This window comes from Periplaneta americana, chromosome 16 (genome assembly GCF_040183065.1).
Source record: "Periplaneta americana isolate PAMFEO1 chromosome 16, P.americana_PAMFEO1_priV1, whole genome shotgun sequence".
Lineage (NCBI taxonomy): Eukaryota > Metazoa > Arthropoda > Insecta > Blattodea > Blattidae > Periplaneta > Periplaneta americana.
The window spans coordinates 20571452-20596585 of record NC_091132.1 but is presented as its reverse complement, the minus strand read 5'-3'; the positions used below and the strand labels follow the sequence as shown (position 1 = coordinate 20596585).

The 25134-nt window shown below is 35.4% G+C and overlaps 2 protein-coding genes across 11 annotated transcripts in view; one reads left to right on the top strand and one right to left on the bottom strand.

The window, feature by feature from the left end:
* The window catches only part of LOC138716261 (carbohydrate sulfotransferase 11-like), a 43818-nt gene extending 28140 nt beyond the window's left edge, over nucleotides 1–15678 (bottom strand). Inside the window, exon 1 of one of the 3 annotated variants that reach the window (XM_069849154.1) lies at nucleotides 15550–15678. The gene's annotated coding sequence lies outside the window, so the exon portion shown is untranslated. Of the gene's footprint in view, nucleotides 1–7566; nucleotides 7717–7740; nucleotides 7900–15549 lie in introns of those variants that run through there. The other 2 variants (XM_069849151.1, XM_069849153.1) reach the window with 2 other exon arrangements.
* The window catches only part of MICU1 (Mitochondrial calcium uptake 1), a 343655-nt gene that overhangs the window by 239049 nt on the left and 79472 nt on the right, over nucleotides 1–25134 (top strand). The window lies entirely within an intron of this gene.

Below are 25134 nucleotides of genomic sequence, written 5' to 3'. Positions count from 1 at the left end.
GCGCTGTATTCCTGTAATTCTTATTATAATTTGTTTCTATTATCTAACATTATTTGAAATATATTAATATTCTGTGTATATTAGTTTAATACCACTACACAGTTTGTATCTCATTGTTTAATTAATAGTCCATAGTATTTTACTGTTTAATTCATAAGTAACTCTTGTATACACGTAACTTTTATTTAACTCAATTTGTTGTGTTCTTTGTAGCTTGTAAGTCCATTCATATGTATGTAAACTTTTTGCTGTTTGAGTGGAAGAGAAGGCCTTATGGCTTTAACTCCACCAGCTAAAATAAATTATTATTATTGTTGTTATTATTATTATTATTATTATTATTATTATTATTATTATTATTATATCAGTTTACTGAACAAAATGTGTAGTGAAATTTAACTATTTCTTATAATTTTATTTTTCATTTTGTAAAATACCATGATAGATTCATAGTCTAATTGTTTGTTTACATTTGGATTGAACGTGAATTCCAATGCCAATGACCTTGCGCCTAACATTTACCAATACACAACAGAGTAACAAATTACTGATTCAGCCTACGCATCAGGCAAAGTAAATGACTACGGTATCTATTTCATTTTACAAAAAAGTTAGACTCACAGAACACACTCTTTTTTTCTAGGGAAACCTTGACAGTTACAGAAAAACATTATTTGACTCTTTCCTTCAGTTACTTATGCTCTACCGCCAGTATGTTTTAGTGGTTTATATTGTTTACACCCTGTGCATAGATTGAAATCATAAATTTCAGACAGTTATTACAAAATAGTAATATTATATGATTTTGTATATTTTGAGACAGGAAGAATCCATAGGCCCGATTGTATAAACCATTTAATCTTAGATCAGAGGTTAAATTGATCCTTGTTTCAGCTGAACTTGGAATTTTGTGTTGTATAAAGTCTAATCTGAGATTAATTTGTCTCAAACTAAAGTCAACTTTGACTGAAGAAATTTCTCCGATTAAGTTAGATGATCCAAGTTCAGTTATTTCTTTTCTGTTTGAAATATACGAGTGACAGATTGTGCAAATAAAATATCCATTATTATTAATATTAATAGATATGATAGGTACATTTATTTATATTTCTTTCAATTTCTTGCCTTAATACACAAACAATCTTATATTTTATAAGGCTCTATCGTGTTCAGCAGTATCAAATAACATAACCTATAATTATATTATGTTTATAACAACCATTAATTATTAACGGATATGATAGGTACATTCATAAATTTTCAATTAACTGTATTACTAAACGAAAATTGTCGTTTTATAAAGCTTTATTATGTTTAGCAGTATCAAACACCATAACATGATAACAACTCGGAGAACAGTAACCTTCTTATTGTCCGCCATTATTTACATTGCACAAAAAACCAGTGTCTCCAACAGAGTGTACGGAAAGTCGTCAAAAAGTAGTTGTAAAGTCGCTAGATTTCTCATTATCGACAAAGAAAGATTAAATTTTGTCACTATGGGGTGCTAAAAAGGTCGCTAAATTCCTATTTAAGCAATATAAAAGTTAAAAGAAATTGTTGTTGAAAAAGAGTTAAAGTCGCTAGATTGGCAACACTGAACAAACCTGTCCGCGCATTACGTTTTTCACCTGTTTATGCGATGTTGCCAAATCCTTTTCACGTGAACTTAGATTGCATTTGAACCAAGGTAATTTGATCGCAGGAAAGTTTTATACAACAGAAGAAGTGTCTGAACTCGGTTCACTTTTCGATCTTCGATCAAAGTTGATCTTTAGTCAGGGAGATTTATACAATTGGGCCATAGTGTCATTAAAAAATAAGAGATTCCTTAGTACACTCTTCATATATGAAAAACATAAGCGTACTGTATTTTTTAAAACTTGTTCGATATATTCATTTTTCCATCCCATATAACTTTTGTGCATAGAGTTTATTCGTAAAATTAGGAACAGAAAAGCTACAAGCACTGTTCCATACTCTTCACTCACCTTGCAATTGTCTCTGTTGTGCTTTGTTTCACGGTAACTTCCATCTGAAATAAACAGTAGCCTGCGAATGTCGGCGTTGTCTAGTGCTTTCTGGCCTTGTCCTTCAGTGTTTTATCAGTAATTCAAGTAATATAAATGGATCCTATTGTCTCTTGGGAACAGTGTGAAGCATTAGAGTGTCATCTACGATATGCACTGTATGATCGTCGGTGTTATTAAGGTGACATAATTATTTTCTCATTAGCTATATGTTTTGTAACAATTCAGTTTCTTTTGTCATGTTGGCAATAATATTTCCGTTCACAGTTATTTTCTTGCACTATTATTCAAAAGACATAGCCTACATTACATAAATGGAATCATTTGCTGTGCTTCTAATTTTATTCGTTCCGTTTTCACCACCATAATTATTGGACATAAGCGTGTAGTTAACTCCCTTAATAACAGTAATCTTTCAGTTGTTACCCTTAACAACACGCTAATCCCTTATTCATCTGTCGTAAAAAATCTTGGCTTCTTTTTTGATAATAATCTAAGTTGGAATTTTCAAGTTAAAGAAACGATAAAGAAAATCTGTTCCTCCTTTCACTCTTTGAGTCGCTTGAGAAACTTCTTGCCCCAGCAACTAAAACTTACCCTAGTACAAACCCTAGTAATGCCGCACTTCGATTATTGTGACGTTTTGTTAAGTGATCTAAGTTCTGAACTGTCAGTCAAGTTACAGCGAGCTCAGAATATGTGCATCAGATACGTGTGCAACATCCGACGATATGATCACATATCACCGTCCTTCGCAAGTCTCTCGTGGCTCCGACTTAAAGAACGCAGAACTTTACACTCTTTGTCTTTACTCTTTCGAATTCTGCACACCTCAACACCAAATTACCTTTCGTCTCGTTTCTCTTATCTATACTCTAACCACGACGTAAATACCAGATCACTTATCTGTGGCACGCTAAATATACCTCTTCATAGAACATCTTGTTATTCCTCATCTTTTACAATATCCACCTCGCGTCAATGGAATTCCTTGTCACAAAGTATTAGGGGCTGCAAGACAACAAACACCTTTAAGAACAGCTTAAAAGATAACCTTATTAGCATTTCACTCCAATCATACTGATTTAAAATATTACTGACTACACTGTTGCTTTTTTTCTTTAGACATCATCCTGATTGTGCTGCATTTTCAAAATTGTCTCATAATAATCTCTTTCTATTATCTAATATAATTTGAAATATATTAACATTTTATGTATTTTAGTTTAATTCTGCTACCCAGTTTATTTCAGTGTTTAATTAATAGTTCATAGTATTTTGTTGTTTAATCCGTAAATAACTCTTGTATACATGTAACTCTCATCTAAATCAAATTGTTGAATTCTTTGTAAGTTCATGCATATGTATATACACTTTTTGCTGGTTGTGTGGAAGAGAAGGCCTTACGGCCTTAACTCTGCCAGCTAAAATAAATCATTATTATTATTATTATTATTATTATTATTATTATTATTATTATTATTCCGTGTGGTCGCCCACAGCTCTCTCTCTCTTGTCTTCGGAAATTTTGCGCTGCTTATCGGTCTATCGCGTAAGATGTTGATAACACAGGGAGTGTGATGATTAAGGGTTATAGAATTAAATAAGATTAATTTACGTCCCACGCCATAGCCATGTGGACTACCGATGCGGAACGTTGGTTTGACTCCTCATGGGAGAATATATTTCCTTCATTTTTATATACACTTTTAACACTTATATATCACTGCTTAAATTTCCAACTTCTTTACTGTGTTAATGTTTAGGATTTACGTTGGCTGACTAGTTTCGAAGTCTTGTTCTTCATTCCAAAGCCTGACGAACAAAACTTCGAAACTAGTCAGCTGAGGTAAATCCTAAGTAGAGTCAAAAAGTGCCGGAACTTCGGGTGGTAACGCCATGCTCTATAGGCAACTTCTCTGCCTTGCCCGTGTGGTATGAGACCTATACTCCAGGCGTGTAGACTCAGTGCGAACATGTGTAGATACATTTGTTGCAGATGACATATAACCATTTACACAACACCGCCTTCAAAGTACGCCCCTGGGCAGTGACACACACTGCCAGCGTCCATACCACTTCTCGAAACATTTCTGCAGCCCATCTTTGGTCACTTCCCACAGAGCGCTTGTTACATGAATTTTCACTTCTTAGCTGACGCAAACCGCTGTCCCTTGAGTAGGTATTTGGAAATAAGTATAAATCTGCTGGAGCAAGATCTGGATAATATGTAGTCTGGAATTCTATTACAACTGATTCAGCTAAATTATAAAGTAACCAGTGCAAAATTCATGTCTTTATGTTCGTAAACATTTCTGCCCAATGACACTAAGAACAGTTATGATATGAGAAAAATTGTGATTATCTCAGACACCAAGATCTTAATGACTTTCTTTTATCTAGAATCCTCAAAGGTAGCATAAGCTGTTAATCTTTCCTATCCTAAACAACTCTAGTTTTCGTGTTCTTACGTGTTCAAGATGCATTAAAACTGGCAACTTGTAGAGCATTAAATTTGAGTCATTTACTATAAATTTAGAATTTGAGTAATATTGTAAATTATTATTATTATTATTATTATTATTATTATTATTATTATTATTATTATTATTATTGTAGTAGTAAGCTTTGGGCTAACATTATTAGCTAACTGTTGTTGGATAGCACAGTAATATTATTAATTTATAAAGATACATAGTTTTTGCAAAGCATGGATTCGCGAAATTACTATTTTTCAGCTGATAAACTAAAAAATTTCATACTTCAGACATTTTCAGACCGAATAACGCGAAGTTTTTGTTTTTAGTGTGAACAGCAGGTTTTGACTTGTACTCTTTTTACCAGACATAGATATCGAGCTGATGATGACAAAACTGTACATATCTCAATTTCGCCAAAAATTGACTTGCCCATCAAAGAATTTATATATATATATATATATATATATATATATATATATATATTTTACAAATATGAATTTAAAGTGCGTGAATTACAATTTTTAATAGTAAAATGCTCCATCAACCGCAAATATTTTTTTACAAAATAATTATTTTTTTGCAGAAAATATAACAAAATTCTGAGATAACTTAACTAATTAAAATTAAGAAGCTTTAAAGAAAAATATAATGTTTTCTGTAATGCAATGACCTTTGGTAAAGCTAAGTTCCCTTCCCCATTGTACAGACGTGGACAAATTATTAACAAAATCTACGATTTTTATGATAATTCTGTTTACAAAATTTGACTTTTCAATTTAGACTACAGTTGACAATTTTGGATATTTCCATCATTACAGTAGACAGAAATATGCAAAAATGTCAACTGTAGTTTAAATTGAAGAGTCAAGTTTTGTAAAAATATATAATAAAAATCTTCAATTTTGCTAATAATTTGTAAATTAGCAAATATGTTAACTGCATTGAAGAGTCAAATTTTGTAAAAATATAAAACAAAAATCTTCAGTTTTGCTAATAATTTGGAAATATCCAAAATGTCAACTGTAGTCCAAATTGAAGAATCGAATTTTGTAAAAATATACAATGAAAACCTTCAGGTTTGCTAATAATTCGTAAATATGCAAAAATATCAAATGTAGTCCAAATTGAGGAGTTAAATTTTGAAAAGTATACAATACAAATTTTCAATTTTACTAATAATTTGGAAATACACAAAAATGTCAACTGTAGTCTAAATTGAAGAATCATATTTTGTAAAAATATATAATAAAAATCTTCAATTTTGCTAATAATTTGTCCACGTCTGTACTATTGGCAGGTATGACAGTGACTGGAGTTAGCTGAATTTACGATTTTTTATTAAATTTGGTAGTGGAAATTTCTTAAAATTGGAAATAATTAAATGTAATGTCGTGCATTGGTATTTATGTACTAAATTTTAAATGCAGACCCTATTTTAATACAGAAACTTGAAGCAAATATTCAGTCCGTATTTCGAGTGACTTTATTTTTAAGTATGAAGTAGAAATAGTCTGAATGTTTCGTGGTTCATCTTAGAAGATCCTTAGAATTCCCTTGATCGTACAGACCTCTAGTCTTTGTAGGAATATTCAGTAATGTATTTTGCATGACGAGTCAAAAAGTGTTATTTTTTAAATGCAAAATAACACTGAATTTACATTTTTGTGCGAAATAACATCGAAATTAACTAACTTTTTAGACCTAAATTTAAGATGTGTATTCATCATAAAATAGGATCCCTATTAATTCGTTATTACTGTTCTCTTTCTCAATCACAAGGGAACAGCTCTCCGACCATCAATATATAATTTCCAGACATTTATTATTACGAAATACATTATTACTATTACTATGTTAGTAAAATTTGATCTACTAATTATTAATATTCGCCTTGTACTATTAGTTTTAGAAATATTAGGAGTATCTATTATTCATTCTTATGTATTTGCAATTTAAGAACATTTACATTCTAGAATATGTAAAATGTCTACACAGTTATGAAAATTCATGTGAGTAAATACTGTTCATCGTAACTTATTGACAAAAGAAAGGGAGAAATAACCAAAGCTTTGTTGATTTGCATGAATGAGGAAAATATTATTCATCAGAGAAAAAATTTAACTGTGGTAAATCTATGCATATTAAACCCCTTATTAGGTGTTAAGAAAAACCTCAACAATTATTATATTAATAGGTCTGGACTTCACAGATATAGCACGAGATATAATTATCTTTCTGAATCAAATGTTAGACTGAGCAAATAAAATAATTATTTTTGCTCGGTTGCAGTTGCAATGTATAATAAAGTGCTACAACAAGCGCATGTTCTACATTTTAACATATTTAAAACCATCTTGCATCGTTGGCTTATAAAGGCCCTTCTATGATATTAAGGAATTTTTCGACTTCTGTAGATCAGAGTATTTTCTCAGTAATGTCTATTGTATGTATGTATGTATGTATGTATGTATGTATGTATGTATGTATGTATGTATGTATGTATGTATGTATGTATGTATTTATTCACACTGCAATGGGTATATACCCGGTGGCAGTGGTAACTAATTACACTCAATAATGACAATCACACTCAATAATGACAACTACACTCAATAATGTTGCTTTGGTTTTTATTCTTATTTTAAATGTATTTCTTTTATTTTTGTTTTTCACTTATCTCTGTTGTTATAGTTCACAATTGTCTATAACTCTATAGCATCACTCTCTATGCTTACGGCATTAATACAATAATAAATAAATTAGTAACTATACATAGGCCTAAGTACCGGTACACATTATGACGTCTTGAATCTTGATGCATAATTCGAAGTTTATATTTAGTATTTACATTATTATTATTATTATTATTATTATTATTATTATTATTATTATTATTATTTATTCATACATAAAAACAAAACACACAAACTATGGTTCATTATTTAAGTAAGCCACCATAAAACAAAGGACTGCACTGATTGGTGTAGTCATTAGCTCCGTAAAACAAGTATTGACCGATACTTTACATGCATAATGTAAACACTAATGCAGATTACCTGTATATTCACTTATTAGACCACCAGAATGCTCGAAAACGATACATGAGGCAGTTTACACACTCGCAGTAGAATGAAACACAAAGACATTTAAAAATAGTGTATTTACAGGAGGCAAGAAGACGGGGTAGGTTGAATCCATGTGCCTTGTGAGGCTGCCAAGATTGCACGTACCTGTCTATGTCTACTCCAGTCATATGCACATCTTTATTTTTAAAATGGGAGTTTCCCGCCGAATGCACATTGTTATGAGATTGAACCGAGATCCATGAGAGGGAACAGAAGACTGCTGGATTACACTACTCCCATGTCTGTCTTGCCCTTCTCACTTGTTTCCCACCGCGCCCCCCCCCTTCCCCGTGCTTCTCCTGCCGTGCCCTCAATTCTCCCACCACGCCTTCGCCAACCCTACTTGGCCCCTCCCCCATTTTGGAGCGACCGTGTTAATAAACGTATTTGCAAGGCGTATGTGCATTTTGTGCATGGGAAGGTCGTCATGGTGACCTCGGTGTCACAATGTTTCCCGTCGGCTTACGTGATCCCTTAAATAAAATACAGAGTCATTCATAAGTAAGATAGAATTTAAATTGCTCATATCTTCGCTAATTGTATGCAGACTTGAAAACCTTGACATTGTCTCTCTATAGAACAAAAAAATGAGATTTTTTAATATAAGCATTCAGTTGTCGTTGTAACGATGTGACGAGTTTGATTGTATGTTAATTTAATTCAATTGGAATTGTGCTTTATCGATTTCTGTATCTGAAAATAAATGGTTTTTATCAACAGTAGAGAAAATCAAAACTCGAGTGGGATTTAATTGGCTATTACACGATTAGAAGAAAGTATATAAAGATTAGAAGTAACGAAGTACTCCAATACAATAAAATATTAATTGACTTACGAAAATAAACCTGTCTTCAAATGTATTATTGCACCATTACGCAAGATGGCAGTTGGGTCAACTATGGAATCTTCATTGAACTCTGTAGACGGTTACTAGTCAAGAAGGGTTTGATGATTCAGTTTCGTTTTTATTAAAACATTTGCATTCGACTTCAATCATCCGGATCCCAGTAATCAACGTCACTTGACAGATGATTTTCAATAAATCTCAGTATTAAACAATCTCTGATACGTGACTATCCACAATATCATATAGCAGAAGCTATAACATAACCTAAATAATATACACAAGTGTTAGAAAAGTTTTAATTAACGACGATGATATAAAAAATAAACATGAATAATTTTAAAAGGAATAATTATTGAATGTACAAATTTCAAATTTGAATGTGGTTGGTGGTTCAATTGATGTTATATTGGACGTGTGCGTAATAGAAGTGGAACTCGTTGATTTAGGCCTACATGGTGTATTCAACTTACTCAGGATTTCCGAATGGTGCTCTTCATTTATTTGTAAATCGGATTTCAGAAGATGCATAGGTATGATCAGTGATTTTTATCAATTCTTGTTCTTGAATGCCAATGCGAGTCATATTTGAAACTGCTGTGCATCAACTGGAGTGGTTTGTAATTTTATATATATATATATATTTTTTTTTTACGTCCAGACCAGCGCAGTTTCAAATGTTGGCAAACAAAGAAACAAATGCTAGGGACGCGATAAAATTAAACAAATGCTAGGGACGCGATAAAATTGTGCGATAAGCAGCCATGATTGGTTGAAATACGTCCTTTCGTACCGTTTTATTGGTCAAAAGTAGTATGACGTAGTAAGAGTGTAATAGTCAAATTAATTATTTTTTCCTTTATATTGAAATATGTATTTATGTTTTTATGTTCAGCGTTGTTTATGCTCATGTTTCTAAATGAAAATTAAATGTATGTTAATAAGGCGTCTTTGTTTTATTTTGTAAATCATCTCGCTATCCCCCTCAGCCAGTAGCGGCTGGTGGTCAAAATAATGAGTGTGCTACAATCTCTGTATCGGCCTACTGTATACACTTATATGTATTTATCTTAATTTGAGACTCGCCTAGTGACGAAATATGAAGTCCATACGACGTTCCTTCCTACTGCAGAACTTGCCATTTACCCTCGTGTTAAACCCCTCCATCTACTATCATAGTCTTTTCTATTGATAGTATTGCAAGAGCAGTGAGGCGATCCTGGGACATAGTGTTCCTTAAAAACGTTTTTATGCGTTTTAAGCAAGAAAAACATATTTCTGGCTCAGCAGTGGTTATTGGTGTTGTAATCAAAACATTTAACAACTTCGTCACTTCACAGAATGGATCCTGTGAATTGTTGGAGGCTATGTATTGTAACAATTGAACAGCCATCTATATTCCGGAAGTCGGGTCTTCCGTATAGAACTCCAAGTTGTGTCTAACACTCTTTTGTTCAGTATAGTATAGCTGTTGACAGCAACTTCAAGTACGCGTTCAGGAAAATTATGCGAAAAATTGTCAAAAAATTTGCTGTTTAACAATTTTGTTGCGTCTAGGTAGCTTAAAGACTGGAAACGATAAGTAGTTTCCTGAATTATACGGTCATATACTTCCTTGACTTCAATTTTCTGGGATTCCAATTTCCGTCGCTTGCTGACTGATTCAAGAGGAACCTCAAAAAGCTGGTAGGTGGCAGCAGCAATCGGACACTTGAATTACCAAATACATTGTATATAGTTCCGAGTTCTTCCACAAACAAGCATTCTTTCGTTACGCTTTACTTTTGCAATCTCCAAGCTGTGTTGTGCTGAAGCTGACTACAGCACTTCCCCGCGTAAAAATAGCCAATGAGAGCAGTGATTTCAGCTTCGCACATGCGCATTAAATGTCTACATTCTCATGTACATTTTGAGTAGCACATTGTACCCCCTGAGGCACCAAAGAGCGAAGACTAACACTCTATAACGTGTCATGAACATAACCACGGGAAATTGTCAAATGACAGATTTAATATTATGGTATTGCAAATACATTATATGAGCAAAAAATTATCATTGTGCTGTAGCACTGTAGCACATAAGGACGGGCCGCCCCTGCCCTCAGCTCTTTACACGACCCCACTGGGGTACAGACAATTAAGCATCAGTAATTATAATGATCTTAATGGTGTGCGGGAGTGTTCCGAGAAAACTTGTCCCAACGGAACCACCTTAAAACCTTCGTCTATTACTTGATCTCGTTGAGTTTTGTACCCGACACTCCAGTATGAAAAGCAGACATTTACCTGTTTGGATAACAGTATTGTAAATATTTTGTTGTTGATTTTAACAGTATAAGCTTATACCCGATAATGTAAAGTCTGCAGAACTGTACCATTGCGCTACTCCACCGATGACCCTGGACTTCTACTTCGGAATTATGAATACGAATTTATCTTGCAAAGTAAAATTATCAAAATATCGATGGTGTTCGGGTAAAAGGAGTACATTCATTTTTGTGCAACTGAAGTTTTGTTCTCCAGGTTAAATTCTACAAATGGGTGTGCAAAAAACAAAATAATACTAGCATTTGATATATTTTATTTCTGTAGAAAATTATTTCCCAATAAGGGTCCGAAGTTTAATTTTCATTTGTCTCAAAACTCACTTTTATGACTTAAGGCTGGTCCACAAAACAGGAACGAGAGCCAGAACGAGAATTGGAAACGGAGGATGTGAAAGTGAAGATTCTTTATTCACAATATACCGAAAACGGACACGGTTATACATATCGATATGTAAAGTCGATATTACGCATTCTGATGTTATATGTGTATAATTGACCAATAACATTCTCTCATGAGTTAGGAACGATGCATGAAAAAGAAATTGTCATGGCCTCCTTGCTACAAAATATATGACAATCAAATAGCTTCATCATGGCAACAGAATGAATCTAGTCGGCTGTGATCGGAAACGAGAACGACAAAGTTGAAACTTGGGCAACCTCACGTTTCCGTTCCCGGACTCCGGCAAGCTTCTCGTTAATTGTGAATGCTCACATTTTAACAATTTTTCCGTTCTCGTTCTCGTTTCCGATTTATTGTGAACCAGCTTTTACTGTATCTCCCTGTACTCAAACACCATCGATATATATATACAGCATATCGCGATTCTGTCTTTACATTTTCATCTGTCGATCGAAATGACTGTTTGCATGATTCATTGTCTGCTGCTCCTACTTTACGCTTTTGCTTTGTGTGATGTAACGCATTTCGCATTCGTATGTGTCATGGAGGATATTACTGCATCATAGCTGACGAAACTGGTTCCATCACCATAATTAATTTTAAAAAGTACAGGGTGTCTATAAAATAATGCGACAAAATTAAACTGAAATAACTTAACAACTATGTATTGTTTGAGTTCTGTTTGAAGCAAAATATTCATAAAAGGAGCTAGTTTTGTTGTACAGTTTCCATGCGTGCGCCATTTGTTGCCCAAAGGGTCATTAATTCGTAGTTTTCTGTCCAAGGGCAGGTCCTTCACTCCAAAGCCAGCATTTTCTAATATTCCATGTTTTTCGTTTTCTTCATAGTTTCTGCATACGATTCATATATCTTAATGTTGTCTATCTATCATTTGATACCTTCTTCTGCTCCGAACTCTTCTCCCGTTCACCATTCATTTTAGTGCATCCTTCAGTAGGCAGTTTCTTCTCAGCCAGTGACTCAGTCAATTCCGTTTTCTCTTCATGACCTTTTTCAACATTATTCTTTTTTTTATTCACTCTTCCCAACACAGCTTTATTTCTTATTTCTGTCTGTCCACTTCTCACGTTTCATTCTTTTCCATACCCACGTTTCAAATGCTTCTATTCGCTTCTCTTTACTTCATCGTAACGTCCATGTTTATTCCCCACATAATGCTACATCCTACACAAAGTACTTCACTAGTCACTTCCTTAGTTCTTTTTCCATAGGTTCGCAGAAGATGTTCCTTTTTCTATTTAAAGCTTCCTTGGCCATTGCTAACCTCTTTTTGACTTCCTGGCAGCAGCTCATGTTACTATTTACTCGATTTTGGTCCAAGTGACCACCAACTTGATGTTCCTATAGATCATTCATACCACAGTTTAATTTTACGTTTGAAGGGCGAACTTTGTCTTATGTACATACTCCTAAACTTCCGTTGAACTTTCGGTATTGTTTTTTTTTTTTATCTCTCTAAAGAATTCGGCACGACGAATCTTTTCTTGAAAACTATTTTATATATCTAAACATTAACTAAAATTCAACAATAACGGCCATGGTCAACATAAGCATTACCATCTCCCCTCCCTGTACATTCACGGAAACAAGAAGTAGCCGGCCGTGTTTTTCTCTGTTTAATTGACCGCCAGACTGTACAGTTATCGACATAAATTCAACCGGAATTTAAGTTGCATTAATACATTTAATACTAATGCTGATGTACAAGAACATGCGTAGTAATTAAGATTTAGAATGTCAAGGAGTTTCATTTGTACGTGTAAATACTTATTGATCGAAAAATAGATATTAGAAATAATATTAGTAGGCCTATATGCCTATCAACTTCAACGTTATACGCATGCATTCCGTATTTCGTTCATAGCTGAATGGATAGCACGTCAGCCTGCAAGAAAATGATCCGTGTTCGGTCCCCGACGTGACTATTTTTTTATTAGAGTCTAGTATTACATTTTAATTTTTAATTTTAATTTAATTTATTTATTTAATGCTTACACTTGAGCTACATTAGGCATTGCAGCCCGAAAGAGCAGAAGCTCGTGCTCGGGCGCAGTTCAGATCAGTTATACAAAATATATCACAAAATTAAGAGAGTTAATTGAGCACAATAACATTAATAAATGGTAAAATACATACAGCATGTAATAATAGGATCTATATACAAATAGAAAATACCAAAGTACTTAAATATTAGAGTATCAATATTTAACTCGATTAGCTTAAACAATTAAATAATTAATCCGATTTGTTTCTTAAATCTATGTGTGTTAAGTGTACTTAGCTCAGGGTAAGTTCTAATTAATGCATTATATATTTTGGGTCCAAAATTTCTGCTGTGATTTAATCCAGCAGTTCTGTGGCATTTGGGAGTATTCAGAAAGAAACTGTAGTTTTGTCTCGTATGGTATTCGTGAGGATCAAATTTAAATTTATTTTGGTTTTTATTGAAGTAAATCAGCAATGTTTGTTTATAAATTTGTTCTAGATTTGATACAATTTACAATTTGAAGGTATGTTGCTCAGAATTGTTGTTTCTTTAATACATTTTGGAAAAATTATGTAGACCTGAAAATAGCTTTTTGGGTGTCCAGTATACACTTCAATAACTTCTGTTGTCACCAACTTCTTGCAGTCGAGTGGGAAGGTATACACTACTTACTAATACTCGTGGAAGCATATTATAATATTGAAACAGATATAGATCTGGAAAATAATTTGTAATTGCCATCTATAATATATGACTAACGTTATCAAATCACTATGTATTCCACTCTGGATCTGCAGTGGAAGACCTGCCCTTGGGCAGAATACTATGAATGTATAATGAATAAAGGACGGGAATACGGACAAAATATTTAAGACATAGCATTACTTTGGGGCCGAACCGGTTTTGTTTAACGATTTTGGCACGCTAATGGCTGTTTTGAGGTGTCAGGGTTACCGTAATATACCCATTTTTCATCACATGTGACAATTCTTCATGGGATTAGCAATAACCTGACAACAAATATCCACTTTGCGTTGAGCCTGTTCAGGTGTCCGTTCATGAGGTACAGTCTCGGATCTGCAACTTCTGTATGATTTTGTATGAGTCTTGATGTCGCGATGTATTTTATCTTCCGAAGTTCTTCTGGCAACCTATGAGTACTTTTTTTTTCCTTCCTAAACTCTGCTTGTATTCGCAGGATTCCATACCTTAGGCCTTCCATGACTTTATAAATCTTTACTGTCTCCCTCTCCATTATTGAGACACTGGAACCATTGTTGTACTACACGCTCACTAACGACACCTTCACTTTCGATTTCACATATTCGAACCGCGGCAACAGCTTTATAATCTTGTTTCCAGTAGTGCTTTAGAAGGTCTCTAATCTCAGACTTTATCACCTCCCTTTTATATTATTTGTATTAACAATTGACGACTGTCACGTGCTCACAATACGCACTAATAACCATAGCGTTCTGTAAATGTTATTGTTCAACTGAAGAAAGTAATTTAAATCTTGCAAAACACTGAACTTAAAAACCGATAATACTTATGGAACGACATAATAACTACTAAAGTGAATAAATTTATTACAATAGTGCAGAGAAATGAACAGATCTATACTAATAATAAATCTGTAGCCAAAATTTTTCTGGTAATTTTCGATTTTCCAAAAATAATTGGTGTTAACATGTATAATTAACCATCCTGAAACCGAAAATCGCTTTTTTTTTTTTAAATTTTTGTCTGTATGTCTGTTTGTCTGTATGTTTGTTACCTTTTCACGCGATAATGGCTGAACTGATTTATATGAAAATTGAAATATAAATTAAGTTCGTTGTAACTTAGATTTTAGGCTATATGACATTCAAAATACTTTATTTAAAAGGGGGGGTTATAAGGGGGCTTGAATTAAATAAATCGAAATATCTCCCTTATTATTAATTTTCATGAAAAATGTTACATAACAAAAGTTTCTTTAAAAATGATTTCCGATACGTTTCATTCCAAGTAAAATTTTGATGGGACCAAATTGCACCAAAAACGGATGTTCTCTGAACCAAATGATCATATTTTAATTATTTGCATGTAATAACAATTAAGAAACATGTTAAAGGAATTATCATTGCACTAAATGATCGCATTTTAATTATTTAAATACAATTTAAATTAAGTGACATATTAAACGATTTATCCTTCTATCAAACACGAATGTTCCCTGGACCAGATGTCCTATTTTAATTATATAATTACTTTATATTTATTTCTAACAAGTGCAGCGTAGCGCACGGGTACAGCTAGTAGATAAATAACATACTAAAAACCATTCTTACCTGTAGTATTAGGAATTGTTATGAAGCCCTTTTAAAAATAAATATTCCAATTCTATTCTCGCATCGTAATAGTGGCTTTTACACTTGGTATAATATTTAACTGAAGCTTGTAGAAGACTGATCGAGCAGCGAATGACTAAGTCACAGCTTTAGAACCAGAGGTCGTGGGTTGTAACCCTGTATGGGGCGTGGATGCCTGTCTCAACGTGATGCCCTGCGTTGGCATAGTTACAACTCTGGCATCTTGCCGACCCTACTTCACGAAGTCCAACTATATGACCGTCTAAATGTCAGGTTAAAAACCGCGAGAATGTGCCTAGAGTAACATCCAGAGAAGGGAATGGGGAAAAGTCTTTATAGGTAAAGAAAATTACACATAGGCGACACATACGTTTTACGAGTTTCGCAACAGTTCATTTTATCTTGTTACTAACATACATCTGTTTATGATTACTATTTTGTTAGCGTCGTTCAAACTTACCTGTTTATTGTTGTATAAATTCTGAAAAGGATTGGTGGCGTAGACAACATTGAATACATGCCTGACCGTGAAACGAGTGGGCCCGGATTCACATCCTGTTTGGAACAAGTTACCTGGTTGCGGCTTTTTTCGGAGTTTTTCCTCAACCCATTAAGAGCAAATACTGGGTAACTGGGTAACGGTTAGCATATATGACCGTGAAACGAGTGGACCCGGGTTCAAATCCTGGTTGGAACAAATTATCTGGTTGAGGTTTTTTCAGGAATTTTCCCTCAAGCCATTAAGAACAAATACTGCATAACATAACATTCGGACTGGACCCTGGATTCATTTCGCTGGCTTTATCACATTTATTTCATTCAGACGCTACATAACCATAGCAGTTGATAAAGCGTCGCAAAATAAATCAATTAAAAAACTAGTATTAGGCGTACTAGGAAATCAGACATATTTCTTTTGAATTATTCCCAAATTGATTCTTAAATGCTGAATTTGAAACCCAAATTTTTATACGCGTACAAACGCCATGTCCAAAACACTTTTGTGTGAGATCGTGCGTATTTGCTTGGTTTCCGCACAAAACCAATCCGCGGTAAGTCTAAAATTCCACATTCAGTATTCCCAACCGAACACACATAACAATTTCCCTCTTCTTATCGCTTAAGTGACATATTGATTTTACTGCTTTAGGCTTTTAACATATTATTTTTAGAGACGTTCAATATAGTAATAATTATAAATTGGAAACTTACCACTGCAATTTCACCTAAATTGCACTGTTAATTATTGTTTTTAAATATTTGCAAAAATTAAGTAAACTCTACAACTCCACTAAAGTTACTGCATTTCGTGATGCAAGTAACATTAAGGAAGCCGTTTGTTTTAAGTTCGCATTTATAGACTTGGGGAAAAAAAAGACATAAGTATATCACGGCCTGCTGGAGTATAGTAAACAAAGAAAACATTTTAAAGCAACAATGTTGAAGATAGATATTTTTGTTTTGCAAATTTGTCGTCATTGAACAGAAACCAAGATGGAGATTTCATTGCAACTAATTAGAAATTCCTCTTTCAGGTATGTAATAAACGATCTTCGCACAAAATAATGTACGATACACGAGCGGTATGTTTTCTTTCAATTCTCGGAAATTAAAAAAGCTCAACTAGTTTCGCTTTTTCAAACTTTTCCTCGAACATGAAAACTTCAACATACCGCTCTTGTAACGCATATTACTATTTCGGTTTTAGAGGTTCTGAGGACGTGTTTTTTGCAGTGAAAATAACACAATCGAATATTTGTAGTATAACATTAGGCCTACTTTGTCTTTATATTTTGAGAAACGAAACCGTAATATCACAATAACAAAGCAGTGTCTCTTCTAACTTAAAAATAATAATAATAAAATAAAAACTGCAGTGCAACAAAATGGCAGTCTACTTTCGTAGCAACTTCAGCTTAGAGTTTTGTTAGCATAAATGCAATGTGTAAAGTAAAACTACGAGTATATTATTCAGATATATTATAGGATGATTCATCATCAATCATCATCATATCTATATAGACTACATGGGTTTGGTGTGGTGGTTGTTCCTTTCCGATCTCAATGAAATTGTCTAACAGCCGTTTTAGAGGTATTCCTTGCCGTGTTAAGGTTGGTCCACAATAAACCTGGAACGGAAACGAGAACGAGAACGGAAATATCGTTAAAATAAATGTATTTAAATGTGAGCATTCACAATTAACGAGAAGCTTACCGGAGCCCGGGAACGGGAACGTGAAAATTAATTGTGAATACTCACATTTAAATACATTTATTTTAACAATATTTCCGTTCTCGTTGTCGCTTCCGTTCCCGGTTTATTGTGGACCAGCCTTTATTCTTCTAGGTTGATAATATTTCGTTATTCTTGATAGACGTTCTCGTAGCATCCGTTGGATACGTTCAAGCGAATTATTTTTGTATTCCTGAATTTTATCTAAAACGAAGATGTCTTTTATTTAATCATTAAGAATTCTTTCATTTCTGTTTGTAAATGTGACCAAATATATTGTGCAGTTTTTCTTATAAGTTTCATTTCAAATGCTCTAATTCTTCATTTGTCCTAGGCTTTTAATGTTCAGATTTCTTTGTCATATATGTTAATATTGTAAGGGCCGAACTATTACAGATATTTATTTGAGTATTCTTTGAAGATTTTGTGGGTTTAAATATGTTGTTAATAATTCCTGTTACTCTAACAAATAATGGCATTTTATTTTGTGTGTCTTTCTCATTTTCATAGCAGTAAGCAACCCAGATAATTGAATGAGCTTGTTTGTTAAATATTTATTTATTGGATCTTGTTCCTTAAAATCCATTAAATTCTCGGTTGCAATTTTCATTCCATAATCTTCTGTTACCGGTAGTTTATTCAGTTTGTAAATTGGTTTGGTTTGTTGTATGGCGACACTGCAATTTCCGTGGGATTTATATTTTGTCACATTTTTCAAATACAGAACAAACAGTATGGTAGCAAACCTAAACCAACAGCTAGAAAATACATTTAAGTTCAACTCCAGATAAAGCCGAAATGAAAACATACTTCCCTTGTTAAGTAAATACACGCAATTCCCTATTGTTTTATATCCTTCCGTCAGTCAACAGTACAAAACGTTGAAACTCCATCATTTACGATACACCGAAGCACGCTGTTTTGGAATCTATTTATAACGTTGTATATTATGCGCCTTTCACCCCGAACATGTTATATTTACGTATTCAACCCCGTTAGTTCCATTTGTAGGGAGGGAGTTGAACCCTGAGAGCAGACGTCTTTCCCCACCCTCTCGCAATCTCTCCCCTCTCTCGTCTGTAGTCTCCCCTCCTACCCCACTCTTGCAACAGGCTGGTGGGCTATGTTGCCTCATCTCATCTACCCCGTTGCCAAATTGCAGCTTAAAGGGTCACAGTCATACAATGTGTATTGATTTCTCCTGACAAGTCACGTAGTCTATCTTTGTCTCTGACTCTCTTTGCTCCTATACAGTACATCGATTTATATAGGCATGTGAGCGACCTTGTCTGTTTCCCCTTTTGCGAACTCCCGCCATACATCGCGAAACAGTGTTATAGATATGTTTGCTCCTGTTACAGAACTGCTCTTTCCTTTTGTAAATAAATTTATCAGTCAGTACGCTTCCGTGGGAATTAGTGATGGACATCCTTTTAAAATCCCGCACTACTCATAGGGGAAGTAACATTGCAGTTGACGACTTTTGACAGGAATATAAGTTTTAAACTTCTTGACACAAAGAAATATGATTTTGACACACCATGACTTTCCGCCTCTGTGGTGCTTATGATCTCTGTCTATCTCTGTCCAGACTAACTTTGTCCTACTGTCCTTTAGTCCTGACTGCCCATCTGTCCTTTTGCCCTTATTATCTCTTTCCTTTTGCCCTATCTGTCTGTCTCTGTCCTCTCGTCCTGATTTCTGTCCTTTTGTCCTGACTGTCTCTGTCTTTTTGTCCTACTTGTCCGTCTCTGCCCTGAACCCATTTCTGTCCTTTCGTCCTTACTATCTCTTTCATTTTGTTCTGTGTGTCTGTCTCTGTCCTCTTGTCCTGTCCGTCTCTATCCTTTTGCCCTACCTGTCCGTCTCTGTCCTTTTGCCCTACCTGTCCGTCTCTTTCCTTTTGCCCTACATGTCCGTCGCTATCCTTTTGCCCTACCTGTCCGTCTCTTTCCTTTTGCCCTACATGTCCGTCGCTATCCTTTTGCCCTACCTGTCCGTCTCTGTCCTTTTGCCCTACCTGTCCGTCTCTTTCCTTTTGCCCTACCTGTCCGTCTCTGTCCTTTTGCCCTACCTGTCCGTCTCTGTCCTTTTGCCCTACCTGTCCGTCTCTTTCCTTTTGCCCTACCTGTCCGTCTCTTTCCTTTTGCCCTACCTGTCCGTCTCTGTCCTTTTGCCCTACCTATCCGTCTCTGTCCTTTTGCCCTACCTGTCCGTCTCTTTCCTTTTGCCCTACCTGTCCGTCTCTGTCCTTTTGCCCTACCTGTCCGTCTCTTTCCTTTTGCCCTACCTGTCCGTCTCTGTCCTTTTGCCCTACCTGTCCGTCTCTGTCCTTTTGCCCTACCTGTCCGTCTCTGTCCTTTTGCCCTACCTGTCCGTCTCTGTCCTTTTGCCCTACCTGTCCGTCTCTGTCCTTTTGCCCTACCTGTCCGTCTCTTTCCTTTTGCCCTACCTGTCCGTCTCTATCCTTTTGCCCTACCTGTCCGTCTCTGTCCTTTTGCCCTACCTGTCCGTCTCTGTCCTTTTGCCCTACCTGTCCGTCTCTGTCCTTTTGCCCTACCTGTCCGTCTCTTTCCTTTTGCCCTACCTGTCCGTCTCTGTCCTTTTGCCCTACCTGTCCGTCTCTTTCCTTTTGCCCTACCTGTCCGTCTCTGTCCTTTTGCCCTACCTGTCCGTCTCTTTCCTTTTGCCCTACCTGTCCGCCTCTGTCCTGACTGCCCATCTCTGTCCTTACTATGTTTTTCCTTTTGCCCTTTCTGTCTGTCTCTGTCCACTTGTCCTGACTGTTTCTATCCTCTTGATCATCTCTGCCCTTTTGCCCTACCTGTCCGTCTTTGTCCTTACTATCCATTTCTGTCCTTCTGTCCTTACTACCTCTGTTTTTTTGTTCTGACTGTCCATCTCTGTCCTTTCGTCCTGTCTATCTGTTCTGTCCTGACTTTCCATCTGTATCCTCCAGTTTCTGACTATTCACCTTTATCATTCTATTCTGACTGTCTATGTCTGTCCTATCCTGACTTTCCATCTATGTCCTCCAATTCCGACTGTCCACCTCTATCCTTCTATTCTATCTATCTCTGTCCTATCCTGACTTTCCGTTTGTGTCTTCCAATTCTGACTGTCCACTTCTATCCTTCTATTCTGACTGTCTATCTCTGTCCTATCCTGACTTGCCGTTTGTGTCCTCCAATTCTAACTGTCCACCTCTATCCTATCTTGACTGTCATACTTTTGAATCTGTTGGGATTTGAAATTTTTATTCATGTTTTCATATTTGAAAATGTCACAAAAATAAATTTTCATAATTTTTTTTTCTTTGCATCGAAACCTCGAAAATTTTTATAGACACTGGTGTAGACACATGAATTTAACACAATCGGTTGGAATTTATAGATTTTATTAACTTTTATACAAATCGCTTTTTCGTCGCCTGAAATGAATGTTCCCCCCCCCCCATTTCATAGTTATACACTAACAAAGTTATGTTACTCTGCATGGTACCATGAAACTTTTGATAGATATGCGTGCAGACACATGAATTTAACACTTTTTTAAGGAACTAGAAGAATCTGTAGGGATTTGTAATTTTTAATCATGTTTTAATATTTGAAAATCTCGCGAAAAATAAATTTTCATAATTTCTTTTCTTTGCATCGAACCTCGAAAATTTTTATAGATACTGGTGTAGACACACGAATTTAACACAATCGGTTGGAATTTATAGATTTTATTAACTTTTATACAAATCGCATTTTCGTCGCCTGAAACGAATGTTTTTTTCCCTTTTCATAGTTATACACTAACAAAGTTATGTTACTCTGCATGGTACCATGAAACTTTTGATAGATATGCATGCAGACACATGAATTTAACATTTTTTTTAAGGAACTAGAAGAATCTTATAGGGATTGTAATTTTTATTCATGTTTTCATATTTGAAAATCTCGCGAAAAATAAATTTTCATAATTTCTTTTCTTTGCGTCGAAACTCGAAACCTATGACAAATACTGGTTTAGACGCACGAATTTAACACTTTCTGAAAGAATTAGCACAATCGTTTGCAATTTATAGATTTTATTAACGTTTATACAAATCGCATTTTTGTCGCCTGAAACGGAAGTTTTTCCCATTTCGTAGTTATACACTAAGAAACTTATGTTTCTCTGTATGAGACCATGAAACCTTTGATAGATATGTGTGCAGACTCATGACTTTAACATTTAACAGCGGCAATACAAATAGAACAACGTGAATAGAAGAAGAACAAGGAGAACATTGGGAATACACGGTGAAGAAAGGAAAGAACAAGGAGTAGGGTAAAGGGGGGATTCAAGAAGAACAAAGGGAATTCAAAATGAAGAAAGGATAGACATAGAGAGCAAGGTAAATACGTGAAGATCAACGGAAGTATAAGGAGCATAAGGGAAGACTGTCAATTCCCAAGTAACCGCATCCATACCTAGTGAGCTGAAAGAGTAGTGCGTCATAAAATATTCAGATGACTGTGTAATCGAGCAAGTCTCTACATTTAATTACTGGGACGTCATATAGGCCTAAATATATAATGGTAATACGTCGGACAGGGATATGATAATTTGCACATATTTCAGCACATATGCGAAATAAAGTGAAACAGTCGTAGAAAAACAAGGAAATATACGAGGGGGATCCAGGAAATAACGACCGTTCGCGCATACCCGCCGCGCAGCTGACTTCCCTTCCTTGTTTGAAGGTCAACTGGCTTCCTTAACATGTGTTCTCATAATGTTGTGAGTACTGGTTGCAACAAGTCGCCATGGTGCATTTTGTGTTACTTCAAAATGAACGACGTGATTGATAATCCCGCCGACTGTGAGGTGAGGAGTGTGATTCGATTTTTGAATGCCCGACATTTGAAACCTGCAGAAATTTACCGGCAATTGAAAGAAGTGTATGGTTACTGTAATGAATGAAAGAAATGTGAGAAAATGGTGCGAAATGTCCAACAATGGGCGAACAAATGTCCACGATGAAACTCGACCCGGACGCCCATCACTCATCACAGAAGACCTGAAGACTAAAGTGAACGACAGAATCTTGCAAGACAGGCGCACATCACTCGAGGAATTGCATATTGCCTTTCCTGACATTTCTCGTTCTTTGCTTGGTGAAATTGTGTAGCAACATCTTGGCTACCACAAAATCTGTGCACGATGGGTTCCACGGCAACTGAGTGACCAACACAAAACTCAGAGAATGGCCTCAGCATTGACATTCTTGATGCGATATCACACAGATGGAGACTCCTTTCTTGATCAAATTGTGACTGGTGATGAGACCTGGGTGTCTCACAACACCCCAGAGACCAAGCGCCAATCACGTCAGTGGCATCATCCCTCATCACCCAAGAAACCGAGAAAATTCAAACAGACTCTCTCAACACAAAAAGTCATGGCTACTGTCTTTTGGGATCGCAAAGGTGTTCTTTTGCTGGATTTAATGCCAAAAGGCACTACGATCAATGCAAATCGTTATTGTGAGACTTTACGAAAACTACGGCGAGCCATCCAAAACAAGAGGCGAGGAATGCTTTCGAGAGGAGTTGTGCTTCTTCACGACAACGCCAGCCCGCACATTGCTGCTTCAACTCGAGAATTGCTGGATCAATTCGGTTGGGAAATCTTTGATCATCCGCCCTATAGTCCAGACCTTGCTCCTAGCGATTTTCACCTTTTCACTAAGCTGAAAGATTTTCTGGGTCGTACGCGTTTTGGAAGTGATGAAGAGTTGAAGAAGACAGTGAACACCTAGCTTAATGAACTGGCGGCAGAGGAGTATAACACGGGAATTCTAAAGCTAGTGAACAGATACGACAAATGTTTAAATGTAGGTGGTGATTATGTAGAGAAGTAAAGGAAGCTTCAGTTATGTAACAGACTTTGTTTTTTCAAATAAATATATATATATATATTTTTTAATTATTACAACAAAACGGTCGTTATTTCCTGGATCCCCCTCGTACAAAAATTAAGTTTTATAGAACAATGGAGATTCCTATGCAAGTCATACGTGGGCACTAGGAAGAGCAAGACAAGAAGAGACTGATTCTCCGGAAATGAAATTCCTGCGGTTGACTGCTGGTTATTGCTTACTATGTGCATTGTCACTATAAGTGAGATGAGGATGGTAAGAAATGGATGGAAGATACTGAACAGATATACAATAAAAGTGAATTGGAGAAACCATGTGGAACGACAGACTGTTCAAGGCTACCGAAAATGACATTCTGGAGAAATGATGTAGAACGAATGGACGGAGCAATGTTGCCGAATACCATTCCGGAGTCACCCTCGGTGTTCTTTTAATTCAAATCCTACCTAAGACTGATCCACAATAAACCGAGAACAACCACCAGAACGAGAACAGAAAGCGAATGACGTGAATGTCATTGATCATTTTTTTATTCACAATAAACCGAAAACGGAAACGACTATTGTATTGCATTGTATTTATTAACATTCCATGGTATTCATACATGCTTACAGCTAGAATATGGAACAAGTCAAAAAACTTAATACTATTATAAAATCTTAGGGTGGTATTCACAGACATTTCGCAGCACGCGCTAGAGCGTACTAAGCTAGCTCCGGCTATCCACTGGTTACTAGTACAGAATTCAAATCATATCCTATCGCTAACACTGGTTTATGATTACGAAAAACGCTGATAATCCACCGAAAGTCCGCGCTAAACTGTCTATGAATACGGCCCTTAATTTATAGTCACAGTCTAGATGAAATATATACAGACGAGATTTACAATATAGTCTACTAGTACAACACAAAGTTTTATTATCAATTTCATGAAGTGTTATTGAAGGTCATGAATTCACCTACAGAATAGAAGGCGTGAGAAATTAGGTACTTCTTTAATTTGGCCCTAAATAATTTTATGTTTTGAGTTTCATTTTTTATATCGATAGGGAGGCTATTAAAAATTTTTACTACTATCGATCTGTAAGTCAATAACAATATTATGCATTCTAATGTTATCTGTGTATAATTGACCAGTGGTGTTCTCTTATGAGTACAAGCCATCCAACATAAACACAAGTTAACCAACTTCAAAATTAATGATACGGAATGTTTAAGAATTCAATTCACATATAGGCCTACACGTAGCATATATTGAAAGTGATTCTACTGAATTTCTGGGTTAGCTAGAAACGATGGATGAAGATGAAATTGTGTCACGACCTCCGTGTTACAAAATATACGACAATCAAATAGCTTTATGATTATAACAGAAAGAATCCAGTAGGCTATGATCAGAAGCGAGAGCTGCAAAGTTA